This window comes from Vulpes lagopus, chromosome 2 (assembly GCF_018345385.1).
Source record: "Vulpes lagopus strain Blue_001 chromosome 2, ASM1834538v1, whole genome shotgun sequence".
NCBI classification, from domain to species: domain Eukaryota; kingdom Metazoa; phylum Chordata; class Mammalia; order Carnivora; family Canidae; genus Vulpes; species Vulpes lagopus.
This window is the reverse complement of record NC_054825.1, coordinates 73,270,204-73,291,822: the sequence shown is the minus strand read 5'-3', so window position 1 is coordinate 73,291,822 and position 21,619 is coordinate 73,270,204. Positions and strand designations below refer to the sequence as shown.

Here is a 21,619-nt window from a genome sequence, read left to right as displayed (position 1 = left end):
CTTTGCTTAGAACCTGTTCCCTCCCACCCCTAGTAAACTTCTTTCTTCAGGAATCAGTGCTAACTTCCTTGAGCAGGTCAATTCCTCCTGCTATATACATTTCATAGCAATATGTACCTCTTTGCAATATTTATTATAAATTGCAATTTTATATTTATTTAAATAATTCTTTGATTTATGTCGGTTACCTCAATAAGTCTCATGAAGGCAAAAACTGTATTTTTGGGGGGGAGGGGAAGGAGAGACATTCAAAATGAATAAAATTCTGTATCTCCATTTATAGCACTGTTTTGCTCGAATGTAATAGCATATGGCTAAGACAAAAATCTTTATTTTTCTCCTCATACCAATTCCTCCTTCATACTTAGCCATTTAATAATGCTTCCTCATTCTCTAAGGTACAAGGATCAGTTTCTTGAAGATACTTGATTCCTTCTCTCTCTTTTCTCCAACGTTCAAGACCCTTCAAATTCTCAAGTCCTCTGGATTCTTTTGTAGATCCTTCATGCTCAGTAAACAGTTACTGATTATGACTGAATTTTAGAAATATCTGTAGTGAAGGAAATGATTGCAACCATGACATCAGAAGAGCCTTTAGAGACTTCCAAAGGGGTGTGAGAGAGAGGGAGAGAAAAGCAGGTAATGGAGGATGGCAGTGGATGGAGACTCAAGAGACACCTATACCATAGAAGACTGGAAAAGATGAGTAAAATAATGACAAGACCAAAAGGAGCTCCTGGCTAATGTATAATAATTCATTCATCATGTGCTGAGTGTTTATTACCTGCCCAGTACTTAGATTATGGTGACATAAAAATGGATCAGAGGTTGTCTCTTTCTTGAAGGAAGTTAGAGTCTAGTAGAAAAACACGTAAACAAAAACTTACACGAGGATGTAGTTTTTTTTAAAGATTATTTATTTATTTATTCATGAGACACACACACACAGAGAGAGAGAGAGATTGAGAGAGAGGCAGAGACACAGGCAGAAGGAGAAGCAGGCTCCATGCAGGGAGCCCCACGTGGGACTCAATCCTGGGTCTCTAGGATCACACCCTGGGCTGAAGGCAGCGCTAAACCGCTGAGCCACCTGGGCTGCCCTGTAGTCAGTATTATAATAGAAGTATTCACAAAATATTCTTTGAGCAAGAGTAGGTGGTGACTAAGATTCTCTCAGCACATGGATGGGTAAAGGTGGGTTTCACAGGATGACTGGGACTTTGGCAGCCTGAGATCAGGAGTGATGAGCCAGGAAGACAGAACAACCCAAAGAAGCCTGGGCCCATATGGAACTGCAAATCATTTTGTTTAACTTTAGTGTAAAGGGTGGGAAGGGAATATACTGGAAATTCAGGCTGGGGCTCCCTTGTGAAGAGTCTCCAAGCAAGCTGAGGATCTGTCTTTATATTCTAGTTAATAGAGTCACCAAAGTTATTTTGTTGTTGTTGTTGTTTTTTAAACTTTTTTTTTATATAACTTCATTAGGTATAAAATAAATACATTATAATTTGTAGATTTCAAGTCTATGGTTCAAAAAATTTGATGAATGTATATATCCTTATAACTGCTACCCCAATCAAGATATAGAACATTTCCATCATTCCTGAAAATCCACCTGTGTTTTACAATTGATCCTACCTCTTCCGCAAGGCAACTGTTGATATGATTTTTCTATTTCTATCTGTTTTGGTTATTTATTGATATGTAAAACATCCCCAAACCTAGTGACTTAAAACAATAAAAATCCTTTATTGGCTAACTGATGTTGCAACTTAGGGTTTTGTGGAATCAATTTGTCTCTGCTTTCTGTGACATCAACTAAGATAGTCTGAATGAGGCTGGAGAATCCACTTCCAAGATGACTCACTCACATGCTGGCAAGTTGGGATTGGCCCTTGGCTGGGAGTGCAGCTAGAACTGCCCCTAAGAGACTTTGTTTTTCTTCCTCATGATGTTTGGACTTCCTCACAGCATGGGTTCCAAGAAGGGGGAAGTAGAAGCTGCTAGTCCTTTTAAAGGCTGGACCCCAAACTGGTACAGCATCACTCCTGCCATATTCTATAGGTCAAAGCAGTCATGGGGCACCTGGGTGGCTCAGTCAGGTAAGCCACTGACTCTTGGTTTCAGCTCAGGTCATGATCTCAGGGTTATGAGATTGAGCCCCATGTTGGGCTCTGTGCTGAGATGGAGCTTTTGTAAGATGTTCTCTCTCCCTCCCACTCGTGTTCTCTCTTTCTCCCTCTCTCTCTCTCTCAAAAAAAAAAAAAAGAAAAAAAAAAAAAGCAGTCACAAAGCCAGCCCAAATTCAAAGAGGTGGAGAAATCAATCTCACTTTTCAGTGAGGATAATGGCAAGAATTTGGGCCATCTTTATACTAGCATATCATAGATTAGTTTTGTTGGTTCTAGAATGTCATATAAACAGAATCATACAGTGTGGATTGTCATATATCTGGCTTCTTTTGTTCAACATGTGTTTTGAGGTTCTACCATGTTGTATATTTCAGTAGTTCACTCTTTTTTATTGTTGAGTAATAGTTCATTGATAAGCAATCAGTTTATCCATTTTTCTGTTGATAGACACGTGGGTTATTTCTAGTTTTTGTTTGTTATGAATAAAGTTGGTATAAAAATTCTCAGAAAACATTTCTTTTGAAGATATATGTTTTCATTTCTCTTGAGTTAATACCTAGAAGTTGAATTTCTGGGTCATAGAGTAGATATATGTTAAAAAAATTTTATTTAGTTTTTTTAAAGCAACCTTTAGGTCCAATGTGGGGGTTAAACTCATGACCCCAGGATTAAGAGCTACATGCTCTACCAACTGAGCCAGTCAGGCACCCTGGTATATGTTAAAATTTAAGAAGTTGTCAAACTAGTTTCCAAAGGATTGTACCATTTTATACTGCCAGCAGCAGTGTATGAGAGTTTCAGTTGCTCCAAATCCAGTCAACCACTTATTGTCAAGTCTTTCTAATTTTAGACATTCTGGGGAGTATGAGCAGCGTCTCATGTCATCTTAATTTGTACTTCAATGATAATCGTATTTTGCATAATAATAGTGCTTATTAGCCATTTATAGATATTTTTTGTTAAGTGTCAGTTTAAGGCTTTTGCCCATCTAAAACAATATTGTGTTGCTCTTCTTGTTATTATTGAGTTATGAGGGGTTCTTTGTATGTTCCAAAGATTTGTCCTTTGTAGGATGTCTGTTTTGTGACTACATATTAATGGATTGGAAGACAATATAATTAAGGTATTAGTTATTGTTGAATAAGGTATTTAATGATTGATCTATGCAGCCAATTCAATTCCAATTAAAATACTGGGGGGACAGGGTTTCTTAGAAATTGACCAGCAGATTCTAAAATGTATGTGAAAATACAAAGGAACTAAAATAGTCAAAATAATTTTGAAAAGGGGGCCTGGCTGGCTCAGTTGATAGAGCATCTGACTCTTTTTTTTTTTTTTTAAGATTTTATTTGTTTATTTATGAAAGACAGGGAGAGAGGCAGAGGGAGAAGCAGGCTCCATGCAGGGAGCCCAAAGTGGGACTCGATCCCCGGTCTCCAGGATCACGACCTGAGCCAAAGGCAGGCACCAAACCAACCCCTGAGCCACCCAAGGATCCCCGCATCTGACTCTTAATCTTGGGGTTGTGAGTTTGAGCCTTGCATTGGGTGTAAAGATTATTTAAGAAAAGTCATTTTGACCTCAAGACTGACTATAGAGCCAAGAAATCAAGGCAGCTTTGCACTAGTATATGGAAAAATAAACAGGTCAATGAAACGAAATAGCCTAGAAATGAACCCAAACATATGTAGTCAATTAGTTTTTGAAAAAGAATATTGTGATAGGGTCACCTCCCTCTAAGGTGGCCCTCAATGATTCCTACCTCCTGGTATTCACACCCTTATGTGATGTCCTTTTTTTTTTTTTTTAAAGATTTTATTTATTTATTCATGAGAGACACAGAGAGAGAGAGAGGCAGAGACACAGGCAGAGGGAGAAGCAGGCCCCATGCGGGGAGCCCAACTTGGGACTCCATCCCGGCTCTCCAGGATCACACCCTGGGCTGAAGGTGGCGCTAAACCGCTGAGCCACTGAGGCTGCCCTGTGATACCCTTTTGAGTGAGGGCTGACGGAAAATACCTGTGCCTGGGTGACTCAGGAAGTTCAGCATCTGACTCTTGATTTTGGCTCAGGTCATGATCTCAGGGTCATGAGATGAAGCCAAATGGTGGACTCTGTACTAGACATGGAGCCTGCTTAAGATTTTCTCTCTCTTCCTCTCCTCTGTCCCTCCCTCTCAAAATAAAAAATAAAAAATAAAAATAAAAATAAAAAATAAATAGATAAATTAATTAATTAAAACAGAAAGTAACAAGTGTTGGCACGGAAATGGAGATATTGAAACCCTTGTGCATTGTTGGTAGAAGTGCAAAATGGTGCAGCCACTATGGAAAATAGTATGGCAGTTCCTAAAAAACTAAAAATATATTACCATATAATCCAGCAATTCCACTTCTGAATATATACTTAAAAGAATTGAAAGTAGAATCTTGAAGAAATATTTGTACACCCCAATTCATAGTAGCATTCTTCAGAATAGTCAAAAGATAGAGCCCAAATGTTCGTAGACAGGTGAATGGATAAGCAAAATATGGTATATACATACAATAGAATATTATTCAGCTTTAAAAAAGAAGGAAAATATGACACCTGTTACAACACAGATGAATCTTGAGGATATTACAGTACATGAAATAAGCCTAAGTCAGCCACAAAAAACCAAATCCTTTAAGTTTCTACTTAGACGAAGTATCTAGAGTAGTCAAATTCATAGGGACAGAAAGTAAAAGGTGGATTCCAGGGGCTGGGGGAAGAGAGTAAAGGGGAGTTGTCATATAAAGATGTGGGGCTCAATCCTAGGACTCCAAGATCGTGACCTGAGCCAAAGTCAGATGCTTAACTTACTGAGCCACCTGGGCACCCTCTTGGCCCATTTCTTAATCAAGTTTTTATTGCTGTTGTTGAATATTTTTTCTGTATATTAAATGTTTATTGGATATATGGTTTGCAGATATTTTTTCACTTGCTGTATTTTATGTGCCAGATACTTTTCAAGATGCTGAGAATAGAGACAAGGCTTCTACTCTTATCTTGGGTAGAGGCAGAAGGGAAATAATAAAGTGAATAAATAAGGTCCTTTGATAATGAGAAGTGGCATAAAGAAAATAAAATGAGGGGTGCCTGGCTGGCTTAGTTGGAAGAGCATGTGACCCTTGATCTCAGGGTTGTGAGTTCAAGCTCCATGTTGAGTGGATAGATTATAAATAAGCTTAAAGAAAAAAAGAAAATAGGGTGATAAAATAGAGATGACCAGTGGGTGGATGCAGTTCTCTTTAAATAGGGTAGTCAGTTAAGACTTTTCTCTTAGAAAGTGACAATGGAGCTGATGAGAACCACTGAGAAGGATCCATGCACATGGATGGATCCCAGGCTGAGGGCACAACTAGGTGAAGACCATAAAATACAGACGATAATAATGATTAAGAGTGCAGAAACCACAAAAATGATAAGGAGGCAAGGGCCAGATCAGTTAGGTTCATAGGCCAAGGTAAACAATGTGAATTTTATCTTAAGTGTAATATGAAACATTGGCCAGTTTCTTATTCTTCCTTTCTCTCTTCCTTCCTTTCTCCCTTCCTTCCTTCCTTCCTTCCTTCCTTTCTTTCTTTTTCTTTCTTTCTTCTTTTTAGATTTTATTTTTATTTATTCATGAGAGGCACAGAGAGAGAGAGAGAGGGAGAGAGAGAGAGAGAGAAAGAGAGAGGCAGAGAAATAGCCAGAGGGAGAAGCAGGCTTGCCACAGGGAGTCCGATGTGGGACTTGATCCTGGGACTCCAGGATCATGCCCTGAGAGCCGAAGGCAAATGTTCAACCACTGAGCCACCCAGGAGTCCCATATTGGCCAATTTCAAAGAGAGGAGCCAGGGACATCTGGGTGGCTCAGTGGCTCAGGTCCTGATCTCAGGGTCCTGGGATTGAGTCCCGCCTCAGGCTCCCTGAAGGCACCCTCTGTCTCCCTCTGCCTATGTTTCTGCCTCTCTGTGTCTCTCATGAATAAATAAATAAAATCTTAAAAAAAATTATGAAAGACAGGAGTCATAAGATCTCACTAATATTTTTAAACAATCACTTTAAATTGTTGTTTAATCACTAGTAATTGCTGGCTGGTCTGTGAAGAATGATTATGTAGTAGGGGGAGATGAAAAGCAAGGTTCCAATGATTGATCTTTCTTCAGGCTCTTCTTTTCTATCACAATCAGGCAGTTGTTCCCCACATTTCTGTTTCTAAATTTATATCACATTGTGGTCATTGGCAATTGGAGTCTTCCTTAACAAAATGTACTTCTAGCAACTTCCTCCATTGTATATCAGTGTGTGCTAGGTTACATGTGCTAACTGATAATCTCAAATCCCAGTGTCTCAAAACAATACAGGGTATTTCTTGTTCATACTATATATTCACTGTTGGCTCACTGGGGATCTTTGCTCTGTGTCATCCATGTTATGGGACCAAGGCTGAGTAACCATCAATTATCGCGTTGCTAGTAGCTATGGCAAAAGGAAAGGGAAGTGGATAACTGGACATTGGTATTTATTTTATTATTATTATTTTAAATTTTGTTTATTCATGAGAGACACACAGAGAAAGGCAGAGGGAGAAGCGGGCTCTCTGCAGGGAGCCCGATGCAGGACTTGATCCCAGGACCCTGGGACTGTGACCTGAGTCAAAGGCAGACCCTCGACCACTGAACCACCTAGGTGCCCATGGATGTTGGTATATAAACCTTCTTTCTAGAAGTAATACATTTCATTTCCACTCACATCATTGCCAAATGAATAGTCACTCCTAAGGGAGCAAAAAAAAATTATATGATGTTCTAGGAAGTTGGGTGAACCAGAAATATTTGAGAATAGCATAAGTGTCTACAATTACTTCCAAGATCACTACTAATGCTCCTTAGCACTCAGTAAAATATGTCCAAAACTTCTAGACTTTGTAACTTCCTATATTGTATAGCTACATTTGTTTATATTAAAGAAATTATTTCACTCATTCTTACTAAGATATTCCCTGTGTAGGACACTATAAACCTTTTAATGGTCTATTGTAAAACAATTAAAATGACATGTTTTGTATTCTGAAACCAACATTAACATGCTATTATCATTATAATGAAATCTGTATATTTGTAGGATCTCATAAAAATAAGCATTGAACTAATGAGATGGTAAAAGAAACAGAAAGTAGGGTTTGAACTTAAAAGATGTTTTAGTGTTAGAAACAGCAGAACTTTGTGACCAGTTGAATGTAGAAAACAGGTAAGACGGAGCAGTGAGGGAAAATGAAGTTTTCCTAGACTGGAAGACTTCTTGCAATGGTGGTGTAATTGCCTATATAAGGTAATGCAGTCGTAGCTGGTGTATGGAGTGAAGGATTGGAAAATTAATTTGACTTTGGAAATATTAAATTTCAGATGTCTATGGGAAACTCTGCCTTAGCTAAATCCTCTTTTTGTTATAAATGTATGAAGATATTGGAAAATAAACCATTAGAAGGAGACTGGGAAGGGAGCATCTAAAACATTGTGTTACATAAGTGAAGAGTGAATTTTGAGGGTGTCTTACTATGAGGTATTTAAATGTAAACAATTTTTAACCTACTTGAAACAAAGGCACAGGTGCCCCCTCCACTCTATTTCTGTATCATCATTATTTTACTTCAATAACGTCTACAGTTCAGTATCTTAACATGTTAAAAGAAATAAAAACTTGAAGGCAGGATAATGTAACAATATGCACCAACAGATGGTCAACAGTCACCAGAGAATCTAAAAAAGATCTTCAGTGTAAGAATCTGTTAGTGTGCCTCTAGCACTGTCTAGGGGAGAAACAGAATAGTGGGGGAAAAAAAAGAATTCAAGAATATGCTGTGTTGGATAGAATACAGGATGCTGGTTAAAATACCACCTTTACCACTAACTAGTACTTGTGTTTACAGAATGCCTCCTAAGCATCAGGGACTGCGACAGGTGTTTTAAATATTTTTATCTCAGAATCATCAAGACAATCCAAGAGTAGGATTGGCTCCAATTTGCAGTTAAGGGCACGAAGGCTCAGAAAGTTAAAAAAACTGTTCAAGGTCAAAGTACAGTAAATGAGAGGACTGCAGGTTCACTCAGATGGGTATGACTTCAAGGACACAGCTCTTTTCACCTATAGCCAATAGACCCCAAACCTAGCTGTGCATCGCAATCACTTGGAGAACATTTTTATCTTTTAAGATTGCATTTATTTATTCATGAGAGACAGAGAGGCAGAGGCATAGGCAGAGGAAGAAGCAGGCTCCTTGCGGGGAGCCCAATGTGGGACTTGGTCCCAGGACCCTGGGATCACAACCCCAGCCAAAGGCAGATGCTTAACCACTGAGCCACCCAGGTGCCCCTGGGAGAACATGTTAAAATACATTTCCGAGTTTCCCACTCAATATTGTTTCAGGAGATGGTAATATTAGAATAGTACTTTGTTCTCACGGTTGTTGCTAGGTTTAAATGTAATCAATCATATTGGAGTGTTTTATAAACTTCAAGTTTAACATAGTTATGCTTATGATTGAAAGTTTTTTTTTATTTTTTAAAGATTTTATTTATTCATGAGAGAGAGAGAGAGAAAGAGAGGCAGAAGCAGGCTCCATGCAGGGAGCTCGATGCGGGACTCGATCCCAGGACCCCAGGACTGCGCCCCAGGCGGAAGGCAGGTGCTAAACCGCTGAGCCACCCAGGGATCCCCGAAAGGTTTTTTAAAAAGTAATCTCTACACCCAACATGGGGCTCGAACTTATAACCCTGAGATCAGGAGTTATATGCTCTACCTACTGAGCCAGCCAGAGGCCCCTGAGTGGTTTTTTATATTAAATGTGACCATCAAATTATCTTTTTGTTTTTCTAGTCAGAAAACAATTTTCTGATTATTAATTAGGCTTAATGAGTATTTTAAAACCAGAAAAGTGCGCCCAAAACTATGTGTTCGGCTCAGTAACCACATTATTAATTAATACATTTAGTTTCTAGTTTATAAATCAGCACTCCTGTGAGTCTGACCACCACTAGTCAAATTCCCCAAGCTTAATCGTCCTTTTGTTAACTGAAAAAATAGCCTTGAAATCAGAATAGCTGAGGAATGGAGTTCAAAGCAAAAAGAGATATGAATTATTCTAATTGGAGGCTTCAGGGGAGCAAAATATGAGGGTTTGGCCTGGAGGTCGATCTATGAATACTACAAAATTAACTCATTCTGATCTAAGACCACCTTTTCTCAGCGTTAGCAGATAGGTGTTTTTTTCTTGGTTCTAATATACCATACCTAGGGCAAGTTGAACCAGAAAATGTAATAGAGCCACATCTTGGTACCCTTTAAAATGCCTCCTACTTCTTCCACCCCCCTCTTTCCCCAACAATAGCCGTAAGGTTACCATAAAAAGTCTGGTCTTCTAAGAGAAACGCCAAGTATTATTTCCACTTCCTAGTGGGGTTTGTAGTTAAGCCGTATTTAAATTAGTATTCTTTTCCACTAACCATGAAAGGCTAATAGTTTCATTGTAGGCAAATGCTCTCGCTATTTTTCTGCAATATTCACAAAGGCACTCAGCAGGCTCTAAATGCACGCTCCACGAAGAAAGGTTAAGCGGTTTCCCCAAGACCACACGGAGTAACAAGTGGGGGAAGGGGCACTCAAAGTGCCAGTTACACCCAGTCACACTCCCCTAATTATTCAAACCGCCTCATTCCCAGCCCAAGAACCGGGCTTTCAAGGGGACATGAAAGGAACACCCCGGAGGTGAGAGCCAGGAAACCGGGAGAGGTGCTTTTCCCGGCATGCTCTGCAGCCCACTGAGGGGCGCCAGACGTATCCCGGCGTGCATCGGGGAGCGCCCAAGGGCGATGGTTCCCGGCTCCTGGAGAGGCACGCGAAGTTAAACCGGTAGGTGTGAGCTTCCTTAGTTTTGAGACCCGGCTTTCTCGTTTCCCCTTTAGGAATGTAACCCTAAAGAGGCAATAAAGGAGGTCCTCTAACCACCCTCCCTTTCCGCGTGCGAACGACTTTCGGCGCCGCTTCGAGCACGGTGCCAGGTGATTAGCGGTTAGGGGCGGGCCTGAGCTGAACACGTGACCAAACCTGGCAGCCAATGACTAGCCGGGTGGTCCGGCAGCGCGAGGATTCCGGGACGGTGAGCCGAGCGGTGCGTGGGCCCGTTCCGGTCGGCCTTGGCAGGTACGCGCAGGCGCCTTGGTTGCCATGCGCCCCGTTAGTCCCCACGCGCCCCGTGGCTTGTACTTGGCGCGAGGTGTTAAGAGTATGTTTGGGTGTTTTTTTGGGGGGGAAGGGGGAAATGGGGGGGCAGCGGCGTCACGTGGACGCCACAGCCAATCGCAGGCTGAGGCGCACCCACAGCTTTCCCCGGCGCCCCGGGGTGCGACGTGTTCAGTGAGGTTCGGCTCAGCCCTCACGGCCTGAGCGCTCTTTCGAAGCGCGTGTGCGGCCTGTAAAATCTGGCCACGGGTTTTCGTGGCGTCCTGCCCTGCCGTGAGCACGGACGACAAGTTCTCGGCAAAATGGCTGCTGGAAAGAGTCGCCTGGCAGGGGGAGCGCTGGGGCCGCGTGAAGGTCACATGACGAGGTTGGCAGCGCGTGCTGCTGGCGCGGGGAAGGGGGAGGATGGTAGGCAGAGGCGTGGCCAGTCACGTGCCGTCTACTGCGCCGACCTGTGGTTTTCTCTAGTGTCCTTGCTGCGGCGTGATCCCTCTGCTTTTGCTCCTCCCACCTCGAAGCGTGGCAGTCGTCGGCGAGAGGCTGTATGATGTGGTGTAATGAGCTGTGGTCTGGGAATTAGAGGACCTGGGGTCTAGGCCTTTGGCTACTTTTGTAATGAGCAAGCCCTGTTGCCGCTCCTGGCCTCCATTTTCTCATTTGTGTTAGTTCTGTGGAAGATTTTTTTAAGGCTTCTTTATGGCAGGTGACCTCTACCTAATCCCAACGTCGTGCAGATAACAAAAGAATAAAGAATGAAGTGAGACCATTCCGTTTCTCCACAAGAAAAAAAAAAAAAAACACTGTATCTCCCCATCATTAGCGATGTGGGAAACCTGGAGGTAATTTCTTAAAATCTGGGCATGTCTGTCCATATTTATTGATTGCGTTTATACTCTGTCTTCTCCCTCTGTCATTTGAAAAGTATTCTGTCTTTTAGAGGGCTAGGCTCTATGTGTTTCCTGGGAAAAAAAATCAAGAAATTAGTACAGTCTATTAACTGTGGAGCTAGGAGAACAAATAATTAGAAGAGACTTGCTGATGCTCGGTAAGGCTGTGACTACAAGTTCGTAGAAGTTGTCTTCTCCACTGGGTGGGCCAGTATTTGTAAAATTTTTGAGGTTTCCTTGCCACCAATCTGATGTTTTTCATAGGTTTCTGTTCCCAGCTCCAACACTTCATTTTGTCAAGGGTTAGGACTTTAGTGAAATGAGCAGGCATTAATTATGTATTTTTCCTATCGCTGCTTACGTTTTGTGCTTCCCTTTGATTTATCTTATAGAGCCTTTGAATTTTGTGGGTGCACATTTTTTGAGTAAGCATTATAACAAGTTACCACTTCTGAACAATTATGATAGTTAAAATCTTTCTAGATTAATATTTTACATGTCTTAATTCATTTAGTTAAGCCTCTGAGGTAAGTACTATTACTTTTCTTTTATTACCAACAAAGAAAAGAGACAGGTTAAGTAACTTGCATTAGCTTGTGTGGCTGATCATTTCACAGAATTCCAACCATAACGCATTTTGAAAATTTGACAGAATGATCCCATAGTTCATTTGGAAGAATGAATCTGTAATGTAAGAAAACTTGAAAGAGTAGAGTGTGTGTGTGTGTGAACTTGTATTAGTGAGTATACAAGTGAAACTATGATAAAATAATGAGTAGTAACTTTGGAATAGACAGCAGTGGTACAGAACAGTAAATTTAGAAGTATATAAAGCTATTTAGCATTATAAAGGTGGAATTTCACATTATTGGAGAGAGAATTTCAAAATTGTGTTGGAACAACTGGCTAACCATTTGAAAAATAATAATAAAATGGAGTCCTACCTGAAAATGTAAGTAAAATAAAATCTAAGTAAATAGTTAAATATAAATGTGAAGTCAGTGGGTGCCTGGCTGGATCATTTGGTAGGGCATACAACTCTTGATTCGAACCCCACGTTGGGTGTAGAGGTTACTCAAAATAAAATCTTTATTTTTTATTTATTTTATTTAAAAAAGATTTTATTTATTCATGAGAGAGAGAGAGAGAGAGAGGCAGAGACACAGGCAGAGGGAGAAGCAGGCTCCATGCAGGGAGCCCGATGTGGGACTTGATCCTGCGACTCCAGGATCACGCCCTGGGCGGAAGGCGGGTGCCAAAACGCTGGGCCACCCACGGATCCCCAAGAACCCAAGAATAAAATCTGTAAAAAAAAAAAAAAAGTGAAGTCAGAAAATAGCTACTTTAAAAAATTGGGTAAATATATTTCCTGTCTTGGAATGGGATGAGCTTTTCTAAGCATGATTATAAAGGCAGAATCCATAAAGGCAGACGTTGTTTGAAAAATTGCATAAAATAACCTTGTAGTTGGCAAAAACATCATTAAAAGAGATTTATTTGCCAAGTATTTAACATATTTGTTGAGTGTTTACTATGTGCCAGTTTTTCAGGTGTAGGGTATCCAGTGATGAGCAATGCCATGCAGGTTGTGGAGGAAAAAAATTTGCACCATGTGTTGGATTTATAAGTTTAATGACTTTAATATCTAGTAGATGGGCAAAAGATATAGATAGGTAGATCACATACATAAAGAAATAGAAATAACCAATAAAGTACTTACAAGTAACAAAGTAACACAAAACAACTTTTTCCCCCCAGTTGGGCAGATTTTCATATACATCATCAGTGTTAATATTGTATTGTCACAGGAGTGAGGAAATTGGCACACTCATACACTGTTGTTAGTATATAGTACATGTGAACATCTATTTTGAAGGATATTTTGGTTGTACCTATTGAAAGCATTCCAACCTGTATGCTGGACTCCGCAGCTTTTCTTCTTGGTTAAGGCACTAATTTGTAAGTTCCTAAAGATATTTAAGAGTTGTTTTTGTAGTATTTTTTATAATAGCTAAGACTTGAGGGGTACCTGGGGGTTCAGTCCTGTAAGTGTATGCCTTCAGCTCAGGTCACGATCCCAGGGTCTTGAGGTCAAGCCCCACACTGAGCTCCCTGCTCAGCACGGAATCTGCCTCTCCTCCGTCTGCCTCTCCCTCAGCTCATGCTCTCTAAGTAAATAAATAAAATCTTAAAAATAATAGCTAAAACTTGGAAACATTTACATGTTAAGTAATAGAGGGTTGGTTAAATAAATATGGTACTTTTATAGAGGAAGGGTAATACCTTGTAGCTAGTAGACATAGATTTCTAATTACTTGGAAAGCATGTTTTGTCAAGCAAAATGTGTAGGAAGATTGCATTTTTGTAGGAGTGTACCTATATGTGTCTAAAAGTCTAAAATTTACATAAAAGTTTAAAATGGTATACATCAGATGTAAACTAATGGTGATTTTATTTGAGTGGTAGAATTTTTTTTTTTTTAAGATTTTATTTATTTATTCATGAGAGGTACACAGAGAGGCAGAAACATAGAAGGAGAAGCAGGCTCCATGCAGGGAGCCCGATGTGGGACTCGATCCCAGGTCTGTCTGCAGGATCACGCCCTGGGCTGAAGGCAGATTCTTTTTTTTTTTTTTTTTTTTAATTTTTATTTATTTATGATAGTCACACACACACACACACAGAGAGAGAGAGAGAGAGGCAGAGACACAGGCAGAGGGAGAAGCAGGCTCCATGCACCGGGAGCCCGACGTGGGATTCGATCCCGGGTCTCCAGGATCGCGCCCTGGGCCAAAGGCAGGCGCTAAACCGCTGCGCCACCCAGGGATCCCTGAAGGCAGATTTTTTAACCGCCGAGCCACCCAGGTGTCCCAAGGTTTTGGATGAATTTAATTAAAAAACAAACATTTAAAAAATATTTTATTTATTTATTTGACAGAGTAAGAGTAGCGTCAGGCAGAGGGAGAAGCAAGGAGTCTGATGTGGGGCTCAAGGACGTTGGGGTCATGACTTGAACTGAAGGCAGATTCTTAACCGATTGAGCCACCAGGTGCCCCATAAACATTTTTTTTAGAACAGTTTTAGGTTTAGAGAAAAACTGCAAAGATAATATAGAGTTTCCATACACCCAACACCTAGTTTTCTGTGTAAATATCTTATGTTAGTATGATATATGTACTGTAAAGAATGAACTAATAAATACTAATACCTCTTTTTTTTTTTAAGATTTTATTTATTTATTCATGAGAGACAGGCAGAGACATAGGCAGGGGGAGAAGGAGGCTCCTCGCAGGGAGCCCGATGTGAGACTTAATCCCAGGACTCCAGGGTCACGCCCTGGGCCAAAGGCAGATGCTCAACCGCTGAGCCACCCAGGCGTCCCCTAATACATAATTTTTAACTAAAGTCCATAGTGTAATCAGGTTTCTTTAGTTTTTATCTAATGTCCTTTTCCTGTTCCAGTATTTCATCCAGGATAGCAATACTTTTTTGTCTTGTTTTAAATGTACTAATGCTTTATTTTTTTAAAGTTTTTAAACTTTTGCCCTGGGCCGAAGGCAGGCACTAAACCATTGGGCCACCCAGGGATTCCGCCCCCCCCCCCCCCAAAATGTAAACTTTTAAAGATTTACTTATTTATTTATTTATTCATTCATTCATTCATTCATTCATTCATAGACACACAGAGAGAGGCAGAGACACAGGCAGAGAGAGAGGAAGAAGTAGGCTCCATGCAGGGAGCCCGATGTGGGACTCGATCCCGGGTCTCCAGGATCACACCCCAGGCTGCAGGCGGCACCAAACTGCTGGGCCACTGGGGCTGCCCTTTAAAACATTTTTAAATTAAAAAAAAAAAAAGGGAGTTTATTTATTTATTTATTCATGAGAAACAGAGAAAGAGGCAAAGACGCAGGCAGAGGGAGAAGCAGGCTCTCGGCAGGAGCCTGATGTGGGACTCTATCCTGGGACTCTTTTTTTTTTTTTTTTTTTTTTAAATTTTATTTATTTATGATAGGCACACAGTGAGAGAGAGAGAAGCAGAGACACAGGCAGAGGGAGAAGCAGGCTCCATGCACCGGGAGCCCGACGTGGGATTCGATCCCGGGTCTCCAGGATCGCGCCCCGGGCCAAAGGCAGGCGCCAAACCGCTGCACCACCCAGGGATCCCTATCCTGGGACTCTGATCACACTGAGTTAAAGGCAGATGCTCAACTGCTGAGCTACCTACCCAGGCATCCCAATTTTTGAAAAGTTTTTGTTTTATTTATTTATTTTTAATATATTTTTAAAAGATTTTATTTATTCATTCATGAGAGACACGCAGAAAGAGAGAGAGAAAGAGAGACAGGCAGAGGACGAAGCAGGTTCCATGCAGGGAGCCTGACGTGGGACTTGATCCCAGGTCTCCAGGATCACGCCTTGGGCTGAAGGTGGCGCTAAACCACTGAGCCACCCGGGCTGCCCAGTTTTTGTTTTAATTACAGTTAGTTGGGGTACCTGGCTGGCTCATATGATTCTTGATCTTGGGTTGTGAGTTTGAGCCCCACACCGGAAGTAGAGATTACTTAAAACCTTAGGGGTACTTGGGTGGCTTGGTTTGTTAAGGGGCTGGTTTCAGCTTGGGTCATGATCTCAGGGTCCTGGGATAGAGCCTGAAATCAAGGCCTACGTTGGGCTCCCTGCTTGGTGGGGAGTCTGCTTCTCCCTTTCTTTCCCCCACCCCAGGCTCTCTCTCTCAAAAAAATAAGTAAAATCTTAAATATTAGTTTCAAGTGTATAATATAATGATTTAATACTTCGATACATTACCCGGAGCTCATTACAACAAATGCACTTTTTTTTTTTTTTAAACAAGTGGATTCCTTAATCCCCATAATCTATTCCCATCCCCCTACCTACCTCCCATATCCCTCAGGTTTTTCTTTAGAGTTGAGTTTGTTTCTTGGTTTGTCCCCCCCTTTTTTTTGCCCCTTTGCTCATTAAAAAAAGTATTACTACTTTTTAAAGATTTTATTTATTGGGATCCCTGGGTGGCGCAGCGGTTTGGCGCCTGCCTTTGGCCCAGGGCGCGGTCTTGGAGACCCGGGATCGAATCCCACGTCGGGCTCCCGGTGCATGGAGCCTGCTTCTCCCTCTGCCCCTCTCTCTCTCTCTCTCTCTCTCACTCTCTCTCTCTCTCTCTCTCTGTGTGACTATCATAAATAAATAAAAATTTAAAAAAAAAGATTTTATTTATTTATTCATGAGAGAGAGAGAGGCAGAGAGACAGGCAGAGGGAGAAGCAGGCTCCATGCAGGGAGTCCAGTGTGGGGCTCGATCCCGGGACTCCAGGATCATGCCCTGGGCCGAAGGCAGGCGCTAAACCATTGGGCCACCCAGGGATTCCCACCCCCCCCCCCTCCGCCAATAAAACAAAAATTTACGTAAGTACTCTCTATATCCAGTGTGGGGCTCGAACTCACAACTCTGGGATCAAGAGTCACATGTCCCACAGACTGAGCCAGCCAGGTGCTCCTCATTTGTGGTTTCTTAAATTCCACATATGAGTGAAATCATATGGTATTTGTCTTTCTCTGGCTTATTCCACTTAGTATTCTACTCTCTAGCTCTATCCATGTTGTTGCAAATGGCAGGATTTCATTCTTTTTTTTATGACAAATATTCTGTTGTGTATACCACATGTTCTTTATCCACTCATCAATTGATGAACTCTTGGGCTGTTTCCATGATTTGGCTATTGTAGATAATGCTGCTATACTAATGCTCTATTAATGGATAAAATTCCAGGGAAGAAGGTATGAGGGGGGAAAAGGAAGTTAGGTCAGGAAAAAATAAAAACAAACAAGGGATGTATTATCAGGATGGCTGTAGCTTCATTGCAAACAAAGCTGGTTGCTTGATCTTCCAAGGTATCGCCAGAGAGTTCATATGAAGCTTTGCCTTTCAGAACTGTTACATAGCCACAATACTTTTGATAATTATGTCCCCTTGGGATCTTCTTGGTTATAATAGTTTCTCAGACTCTTTTTTTTTTAGCATATGAAAATTTATTACTGTCGAATTTTCACCATCAAAACTTACTGTCTTGGGCTTTCCTTCTTGCCCTTATTTAAGGCCAAAAGGGAGATGTTGGCTACTTTGAACAACCTTGAAGTGAACTCCAGGAATGTCACTGACAGTGTGATTTTTTTTTTTAAGATTTATTTTATTTTATTTTATTTATTTTTTTTTTTTTAATTTTTTTTTTTTTATTTATTTATGATAGGCACACAGTGGGAGAGAGAGAGAGGCAGAGACACAGGCAGAGGGAGAAGCAGGCTCCATGCACCGGGAGCCTGATGTGGGATTCGATCCCGGGTCTCCAGGATCGTGCCCTGGGCCAAAGGCAGGCGCTAAACCACTGCGCCACCCAGGGATCCCCTAAGATTTATTTTATTTATTCATGAGAGAGAGAGAGAGGGGCAAAGGCACAGGCAGAGGGAGAAACAGGCTCCATGCAGGGAGCCTGATGTGGGACTCGATCCAGGTCTCCAGGATCACACCTTGGGCTGCAGGCGGCGCTAAACCACTGCGCCACCAGAGCTGCCCTGACAGTGTGATCTTTACAACTAAATTCAACAATGAGAATCTCATCATTTTCCTGCAGACAACCATCATTGAGTACAAAGATTAATTTTTTTATTTTATTTTATTTTTTTTTTGCCATTCTTGATCAGCTGGACTCTGACACACTTCCTGATGGCATAATTTAGCTGTTTGGCTTCAACTGCTACTTTTTCCAGCAAAATTCCCTTGCATGGGAAACGCTTCCAAAAAGGTTGGCCTTTAGGACTTTGCCCAAATGAGCTTTCTTTTTTCTTTTCTTTTCTTTTCTTTTCTTTTCTTTTCTTTTCTTTTCTTTTCTTTTCTTTCTTTCTTTTTTCTTTCTTTTTTTAATTTTATTTATGTTAGAGACAGATCATGATTTTATTTATCATGAATAAATAAAATCTTAAAAAATTAATAAGCTCTATTGAATGCCAGGTATCATATCAGGTCTAGGGATTGAACAGTGAATAAGACAAAGTCCCTGCTCTCATGGAATTTATACTCTGGTAAACATACAATAAACTAATAATATGATTTCTGGTATTATCACAGTGCTGTGAAGAAAACAATATAAGAGGATAGTGAGTCATAGTGGTGGGTTTGATGGCTCTTTTAGGATTTTATTTATTCATGAGAAAAACAGAAAGAGGCAGAGACACAGGCAGAGGGAGAAGCAGACTCCATGCAGGGAGCCCAGTGTGGGACCTGATCTCAGTACTCCAGGATCACGCCCTGAGTCAAAGGCAGACGTGCTCAACTGTTAAGCCACCCAGGCGTTCCATGGTGATTGTTTTAGGTAGATTGTCAGGTAAGGCTTCTCTGAGGTAGCCCTTGAGCATAAAGAGATATGAATGATAAGGGGTATGCTATGCCAATGTGGAGTATTTCAAGTGGTGAGAGAGAGTACTAATGCAAAGACTCTGGGGTGAGAATCCGTTTGCAATTTTCAAGGACGTGTAAAAAAGATAACATGCTATATAGTTTGGAGATTGCTGGGGTGATAATTGGAAGTGGTAGTGGTGGGATACAATGTTAGGAAATGATACTGGGTAGTTTGTAATCTCAGATGGTATAGAGTCTGGTAGATGAGAAGTGCTTTGGATTTTATTCTTTTTTTTTTTTTTTTTTTTGCTTTGGATTTTATTCTAAGTGTGATGGGATTCATTGGACAGTTTTTTATATTTATTTATTTATTTAATTTTATTTTAAAAAAATTTTAAAGATTATTTATTTATCCAGAGAGAGAGGGGGGCAGAGACACAGGCAGAGGGAGAAGTAGGCATCATACAGGGAGCCTGACGTGGGACTCAATCCAGGGTCTCCAGGATCATGCCCTGGGCTGCAGGCGGCGCTAAACTGCTGCGCCACCGGGGCTGCCCTGGACAGTTTTTTAAATGAAGAAAAATGATAGTCAATTTTATGTTTTATTTTTTAGTTTAAAAATTTTTAAAAAAGATTTTATTTATTCATGAGAGAGAGAAACAGAGACATAGGCAGGGAGAGAAGCAGGCTCCCTTCGGGAAACCTGATGTGGGACTCAATCCCAGGATCCCAGGTTCAGGACCTGAGCCAAAGGCAGAGATGCTCAACCACTGAGCCACCCAGGTACCCCAAATTTTTGTTTTTAAAAGATAACTTTGTTTTTAAAAAGATAACTCTTGTAGAGACAAGAGGGGCTGTAGGAAACCACTTAGAAGTCAGTGGAATGGTAAGCAGAAGTATCCTGGGAGTATCTGGGAGGCAGTGATAGAGGCAATGAGAAGGGATCCAATTCAGGGTATATTTTGAAGGTAGAACCAATAGAGTTTGCTGGTAGTTAGAGGTGAGAGAAAGAGGGAATCACAGATGTAACAAGGTTTTTAGCTAGAGAAACTGGTGCCACATACAGAGATAGAAACTGGAAGGAACTAGTTTGGGATTTATTTATTTACTTTTTAAAAAATTTTTTATTTATTTATGATAGTCACAGAGAGAGAGAAAGAGAGAGGCAGAAACACAGGCAGAGGGAGAAGCAGGCTCGATGTGGGACTCGATCCGGGTCTCCAGGATCGCGCCCTGGGCCAAAGGCAGGCGCCAAACTGCTGCGCCACCCAGGGATCCCCTAGTTTGGGATTTAAAATGAAGAGTTTATTTTTTAACTTACGTTAAAGATTTATTTATTTATTTTTAGAGAGTGGAGGAGCGGCAGAGGGAGAGAATCTCAAGCCAGCTCTCCACTTAGTGTATGATGAGGGGCGTGGGCCTCCATCTCAATGACCCTAAGATCATGACCTGAACTGAAATCAAGAGTCAGATGCTTAACTTTAACGCTGAGCCAACCGGGCACCCCTAAAATGAAGAGTTTTATTGGATAATGTTGAGTTTAAGATACAGGTAGATATCTAGGAATAACCATTGAGTAAGCAGTTGACTGTGTAAGTCTGGAGTTGAGTCAGGGCTGTGAATATACATCTGGGATATCATCAACACATAGTGTTTTAAAAACACAAGTCTGGTAAGATCAGGCAGGAAGTAAAGAGGGTCACTGACTGAGCCCTGAGACTCAGGTGAAGGCATGGACAGATTATACTTAGATATCTTTTGTATCTGCATCAGTGCAGTATTTACAGAGCTATGTGTATATGTTGTAATATTAAATCATGCCTTTGTGATAATTTTAATATGACCTAGGCTCTTTCTGAACTGATTCTTCAGGTTTTTGTCACTGCCTGCCTCAAGATTTCTGCTGTGTCCATTACCTGGGGACATAAATTCCAACTTTCATAGCTTTCATACCAGACCCATCATTGTCTTAACTCTACCCTACCTTTTTCCTCTGTCATGCCCAACATGCGCTGCTTGTGTATAACTGCATTTGCCAGGAATACTTTCTCCCCCTCTCCTTGTTCTTTGCCTCAAACTCCTACTCAAGTCTTCAGTGTCCAGCTTAGATTTGGTATGTAATTTCCCCAAATTTCCACAGATAGGAGTTGGCTCCTCACTGCATGGTACTTCCTCAGCTCTGTTGGTAGCACTTTAATTTATAGCAGAATACAAAATCAGTTGATATTTTGACTGTTTTTCTTATGCATTTGTTTCTCTAGTACTAAGCATGTATAGATGTTCAATCATAATGCTTTGAAAAAGTTTAGAAGTTTTATTTTGGCAGAGTAGTTAATTATTACAACTAGATCTTATAATACACGGTCATATGGATTGTTCGCCGAGATTTTTAGGATTTTTTTTTAATAGTGAATTTTTCTTTTCAGTGATTTTCATTGTGATAGAATTTAGCTAGTACAAAGTTTAATGAAATGATGTCAGTTAGGGGTCTTAGTTCAAAGACATTTTAGGAATGTTTTAATCTCTAGGGCTGAATACTCATTTCTTTGGAGGCAAGCTATTATAAGATTCTTCCTTCACTTGCCTGCTTTTCCACCCACCTTCTCAGTAGTCAGGAATTCTATTTTAACATTAGATGTGTACTTTGAGCTCTTTGCTGGAGAAGAAACCTAATGTAATAAATCCAGTAGAATCAGCAGTATTCGCCCCAGGAATGTTCTTTGAACTGTTGGGTAGAGGGAGGCTTAATGATGTGAATTGTAGGTGTGAGGGTTTCAGTCTGTGAGCTCAAAGTAGGGTTTATTATTTTGTCATTCAATCGTAAGCATGTATTGAGTACCTACCATATATGGGCACTGTATGAGATGCTGTGGGGGGACATACAAAGGAATAAAAGCATGGTTCTTTGCACACGAATCTCAGACAAGTTAGTGGAAGAACTGA

The 21,619-nt window shown here is 40.8% G+C and overlaps 1 protein-coding gene across 3 annotated transcripts in view; it reads left to right on the top strand.

Annotated features, from left to right (window-relative positions):
• Nucleotides 1–9,953: 9,953 nt before the first annotated feature.
• Nucleotides 9,954–21,619, top strand: part of MGA (MAX dimerization protein MGA) — a 183,196-nt gene continuing 171,530 nt past the window's right edge. Inside the window, exon 1 of one of the 3 annotated variants that reach the window (XM_041743172.1) lies at nucleotides 9,954–10,049. The gene's annotated coding sequence lies outside the window, so the exon portion shown is untranslated. Of the gene's footprint in view, nucleotides 10,050–10,261; nucleotides 10,341–10,458; nucleotides 10,747–21,619 lie in introns of those variants that run through there. The other 2 variants (XM_041743171.1, XM_041743173.1) reach the window with 2 other exon arrangements.